The sequence below is a fragment of the Apium graveolens genome, unplaced genomic scaffold (genome assembly GCF_009905375.1).
Source record: "Apium graveolens cultivar Ventura unplaced genomic scaffold, ASM990537v1 ctg4499, whole genome shotgun sequence".
In the NCBI taxonomy this organism is placed as follows: domain Eukaryota; kingdom Viridiplantae; phylum Streptophyta; class Magnoliopsida; order Apiales; family Apiaceae; genus Apium; species Apium graveolens.
This window is the reverse complement of record NW_027418567.1, coordinates 31,632-38,055: the sequence shown is the minus strand read 5'-3', so window position 1 is coordinate 38,055 and position 6,424 is coordinate 31,632. Positions and strand designations below refer to the sequence as shown.

Sequence of the window (6,424 nt, the reverse complement as noted above, 5' to 3'; positions counted from 1 at the left end):
TATATTGGTAGGTAAATATCACATGGGCCCCATTTTATTAAGTCACCTGTTACATGTCATTAACTTGCATGGATATGATGGTACATGTGATGCCCCGTCAGCAATGCACGTCACGCCTTGTCAGCAGTCCACATGGCGCCCAATGAATGGTTTATTAGTATTTCATTATTGGTCCACGTGGCATGTAACAATCAGTCCACCTGATATTTATTCTGACGTTCATAATTGTTGGAAAATATAAATGTAAACGTAATGAAATATATTTAATTTAGACAAATTAAAGTACTTATTAAGCAAATTGACTTTGCAACTAGCGTAATTATAATTTTTTTAACAATGTCATTCATAATGGCCAAAACAGGCGTCACATTACACAAGAATACAAGATAACTTGATTACAAAAATATACAGTACATGTTTTTAACAAGTTCGATAAAATATTGTTTTTCACTCGTATCAATCCATTCATTTTTCCGTCTGCATATTTGTGATTAATGACCTCAACTTGTCCCAGGATTCCAGACCTTAATCTTTATGCTCTCTGCTAAATGGAGTTGTCTGAAACAAAAATCAGTGTTAATATAATATATCGATTGGCACTGCTCAACATTATAAGCATCTATGTAAATTAAAAACAGAGCATGAATGGGAGAATCGATTACCTCTTAGCTTTAAAACAACTAGTATCCAAACAATCACAAATTCACTTTCCCGGAGTCGAGAGTACAACATCATTTCTATATTATGTTATGAATAGTGTTACAGCATTAAATTGAACTTTTAAATATAAATGGTACTCCACGCAAAAAATCGAGTAATCTTTGAGTTTTGAGTTTTGACATAGAATGTATCCACGCAAAATATCAATGCATAATATTATTTGCAGAAAATAACATTTAAACCTCTCGTGGCTAGATACAAAGGCAAGTATGTAACAACAATGATTCTACATGTGCATGCTGTAATGTAAAGTAGCCAGTAAAAGAAGAAGGCAAGTTACAAAACTTAGGTGCATTGGATTATCAATTAGTTAGAATTGATAACTCAAGTAAATGTGCTAAAATATCTCACCAGACCTTATATATACTAGTAGAAAAATCCGTAACTGTTCAAGTTTTGGTATAATCATGGCTTGATTTCACCTGCAACTGCTAGATACATTACATAATAAAAGAGGACAAAATTAATAATAAGGTATGATCGAGAGAAACTTAATAACAAATTCAAAATGATCAACTTAATTTGTCAAGTATGTCTTTTTTTTAACCCATCTAATTTCAGATCACAAACATAATTAGCAGGAATATGAGCCTATAACCATAGCTTGTTTAATCTAGAATAAGCAGGTTGGACGGGATTAGAAAAAATAAGATCTGGGAAGAATTTATACTTTAAAAGATGAAATCGTGATGCACAGTTTATTATAAAAGAAGCAGAAAAAAACCCACCGTAATTATATATGTGTGGATAGATAAGATAACCAAACAACATGTTTTGCCTACTTGTTGAAGTTGAGATAGATCATATTGCTGACATAAACAAAAATCATGTTAGGAAATCAAGAGATATAATAGAATAATTGGAGTCATAGAAATTTAAGAGATAAGTATACATGTCCTTACGTACAAGATGACCTGTGGGTTGAAGCTCTGACGATCGCACCATCCACGTCAAGATGAACGTAAGGTCAAGTCGGGGAGAGTTTTTCACATATTAAGAAAGAATGGCTCACAAAAGTTCTCTAGGGCGGCAGAACTGATGAACAATTAGGGTGAATATTAGGGAATCGGGTGTTAGGCGGTTATTTTAACTTCTGAGATAAATTATAAATTAAAATCCCACTTCTTGTGCAGGATAACTTTTCACTCAAAAAAGTAGAGCGGGACTTTTTCCCCGTTAGTTGCGGGAACATTTTTGGCCAAAGTAAAATAATTTATTTTTCTAGCAACATTCATTGGTTAAATACTTAAAAAAAGTCATAACCTCTCGACTCTCGTGCCTTAGTATTCATATAGTAATAATAATAATATTAAAAAAATACATTAATGTATTATATTAAATATTAACTTTGATTAATAAATATATAAGCTTTAACGAACAAAAAAAATGTTGCAATATATTATTATTTACTTTAAAATCAATATCACGTAAAGTTAAATTATTTTAAAGGCTATCTAAGGATGTTTGATATTGAGATTGTTTGGCTTATTAGCAAGAAATTGAATTCTAGACTTAACAGTAACTTGCATAGTAGTCTAAAGGTTAATATTTGGACCGAATTCGTTTCGCTTCAAGAATATTGAAGGTCTAAATTTGGATCAACATTATTTATTGGTCCAAATTTATATCGGGATTTTAATAATAATAGTTAATTTATTTTCTTTAATTTATTACATATATTTTGGTTTCAGATATTTCAAAATTTAATAACTAAAATTATGATATTTATAAATATACTTCCATTTCCTAAATTCAAATTACAAATACAGTCAAACATTTAAGTGATGATTACAACACATAAAGCTGAATTTGAAACAAAATGTTAATGAAATGCAATGTATTTAAAATATCAATTTAGTTTGACAAATTAAATCATACAATATACTATCTTATGTCATATAAAAATAAAAATAAAAACTTTTATAAAGACTTAAAATATCCAAAATAAATATTTTAGTATTTGAACCGGAAATTAGATGGACTAACTATTAAAGTTTGGAGATGGGTTCGGTCTATATTTCGAGCAATTTTGATTCAAATTTTGACATTTAAAATAATTTTTGATCCAAATTTTGACCAAACTAAGGAATTCAATACAAGGCTTGAATTACGTGGAATCCAATACAAGGCTTGAATTTTTGTAGCTAATCAAACATTTCAAATTTAATTTTGGTGATTCAAATTATAAAATAATAAAATAATTAATAAATCAAGAATTTTTTTTAATAATATATTTTAAAACAATAATACAAAAATTATATACATACATATTTAAAACTCCCGCTTTTCTATACAAAAGTGCACTCATACATCTATACTATACTATAATAGCTCGAATGAGATATAAATAATCAGATCTTCTTCATTAAATAATCAGAGCCCTTAGATCTAAATACTAAAAAAATACACTCCACGTGTTCTCGGGTTTAAATCCTGTCAACAACAAATATTTATATTATTATTTATAAAAATAAATATAAGTTCTCAGGTTCGAATCCCATTAATAACAAACATTTATATTATTTATAAAGATACTATACTATAATAGCCGGAATGGGGTATAATTTGTAGTTTGGTTAACCCCTCATTTTGGTTATTCATTTCTATCACGACCGTCGGATCTTTTTCATCAAATAATCAGAACCGTTAGATCTAAATACTAAAAAATACACTCCACACGTTCTCAGGTTCGAATCCTGTCAACAACAAATATTTATATTATTATTTATAAAAATACATATAAGTTCTCATGTTCGAATCACATTAATAATAAACATTTATATTATTTATAAAAGTACATATAAGTTTTCATATATAAATCACACTCCTCAACAATAAACATTCACATTGTTATATACAAATAAGATCTCATCAATAATATACTATTTGAACCTAATTTGAAATTATAATTATATAATCATTATATATTATCACTACAACAAAATAGGCCAATTACGACGGCCAACTTACGACGGAAAAAAATGCGCGCCCAACTTACGATGGAAAAAAGTAAAACGTCGTATTTATTTATGACGAAATCCAAAACCGTCGTAAGTTTAGTATTTTATTAATAAAATTATGCACGACACAATTAAAAAAAATGAAAATTATTTGAAGTTGCGACGATTTAAACATTTCGTCGTAAGTTAATTATTTTTATTAAAATTTTAAATTGAAATTAAATAAATAAAAAATTTCATCTAAATTTACGACGAAATATTTGCGACAGAAAATATTGGAACATCTAATTTACGACGGAAAATAAAAATCGTCGTAAGTTATCAAAGAGGGAAATTTAACTTTTTCCCCAATTTTTTGGCGGAAAAATAAAAATCATTTGAAATTGCGACGATTTAAACATTTCGTCGTAAGTTAAATATTTTTTTTAAAAATTTTAACTTGAAATTAAATAAATAAAATTTCATCTAAAGTTGCGACGAAATATTTGTGACGGAAAATATTGGAACATCTAATTTACGACGGAAATTAAAATTCGTCGTAAGTTATCAAAAAGGGAAATTTAACTTTTTCCCCAAAAATTTGGCGGTAAATTTGACTTTTCTGAATTTTTTTGCAGATAATAATATATGACGGATTCCTTCGTAAATTAGCACATCCATACGGTTGTATCGTTGAAAAATATTTTTAAAATAATCGAAACACTAATTCAGGATTAAACATTAGTTAGCTGTACTAGGCAAAATGATGTTTGACCGTTAAAATTGCAAACCAAATAAAACTATTTTGATATGAAATTTTGGTTATATCACTAATATATATATCTATTGACATCTATATGGTTGGATCGTTGAAAAATATTTTTTAAATAATCGAAACACTGATTCAGGATTAAACATTAGTTAGTTGTACTAGTCAAAATGATGTTTGACTGTTAAGATGGCAAACCAAATAAACTTATTTTCAAATGAAATTTTGGTTATATCACTAATATATATATATATTGACATCCATATGGTTGGATCGTTGAAAAATATTTTTAAAATAATGGAAACACCAATCATAATTGAATACTAGTTAGATGTAGTAGTCAAACATCAGGTTGACTGTTAAAATGGCAAAACAAATAAAATTATGTTGATATGAAATTTTAGTTGTATCACTAATATATATCTGGTGACATCCACATGGTTGGATTGTTGAAAAATATTTTTAAAATAATCGAAATAATAATTCAAGATTAAACACTACTTAGATGTACTAGTCAAACTAATGTTTGACTGTTAAAATGGCAAACCAAGTAAAAATATTTTGATATGAAATTTTGGTGGTATCACTAATATATATAACTGTTGACATCCATACGGTTGGATCTTTGAAAAATATTTTTAAAATAATCGAAACACCAATTCATGATTGAACAGTAGTTAGATGTACTACTCAAACTGATGTTTGAGTCTTAAAATGGCAAACCAAACAAAAAATTTTGATATAAAATTTTGGTTGTATCACTAATATATATATCTGTTGATATCCATACGGTTGGATCGTTGAAAATAATTTTAAAATAATCGAAACATCAATTCAGGATTAAACACTAGTTAACTATACTGGTCAAACTGATGTTTGACTATTAAAACGGCAAACCAAACAAAATTATTTTGATATGAAATTTTGGTTCTATCACTAATATATATATCTATTGACATCCATACGGTTGGATCGTTGAAAAATATTTTTTAAATAATCGAAACATCAATTCATGATTAAACACTAGTTAGTTGTACTGGCCAAATTGATGTTGACTGTTAAAATGGCAAACCAAACAAAATTATTTTGATATGAAATTTTGGTTATATCATTAATATATATATCTCTTGACATCCATACGGTTGGATCGTTGAAAAATATTTTTGAAATAATTGAAACACCAATTCATGATTGAGAAATAGTTAGATGTACTACTCAAACTGATGTTTGACGTGATATGAAATTTTGGTTATATCACTAATATATATATATATATATATATATATATATATATCTATTGACATCCATACGGTTAAATCGTTGAAAAATATTTTTTAAATAATCGAAACACCAATTCATAATTAAACACTAGTTAGTTGTATTGGTCAAACTAATGTTGAATGTTAAAATGAAAAAAAAAATTATTTTGATATGAAATTTTGATTATATCATTGAAAAATAATTAAAATATTGAAACACCAATTCAGGATTATAATAAAATTATAATCAGCTAAGATAGTGTATTTATCAAAATTGTAATTGTATTAATTATAACAATGTCAATAATATTGTTAAGATAGTATTGAAAAAATTATTTTGATACGAAATTTTGGTTATATCATTAAGATAATAAATTATAACAATGTCACTAATATATCGGTAAATTATAATCAGCTACAAGCTTGCTAACAATGTCACTAATTTATAATCCTATTGAAAAATATAATTGTATGAGATGTTAAAACAAATTGATTATTAATCATTTGAAAGTATCAAATATTTTCAAATTTATCTTACATGACTTATAATGATATTTATTTTAAATATTATTATAATGATACTTAGTTAAAAAATATAGGAAATAAATAATTTTAATTATTATATAATTTAATTGTTATAAATTTTTTATTGAATTTCTGTAAATTAGATCGATTGCAAATTTCTAATCCATGTTCACTTCCTTCATCCAATTCATTCCCCCCCGTTTACCCCCCTT

At 26.7% G+C, this 6,424-nt stretch overlaps 1 long non-coding RNA gene across 1 annotated transcript; it reads right to left on the bottom strand.

Annotated features, from left to right (window-relative positions):
* Positions 1–364: 364 nt before the first annotated feature.
* LOC141701987 (uncharacterized) lies at positions 365–1,527 on the bottom strand. The gene is made up of 3 exons (XR_012566964.1): positions 1,449–1,527; positions 1,077–1,148; positions 365–558 (listed from the first exon to the last, which is right to left on the bottom strand). It is a non-coding gene; the product is annotated as an uncharacterized LOC141701987 (long non-coding RNA).
* Positions 1,528–6,424: the final 4,897 nt, after the last annotated feature.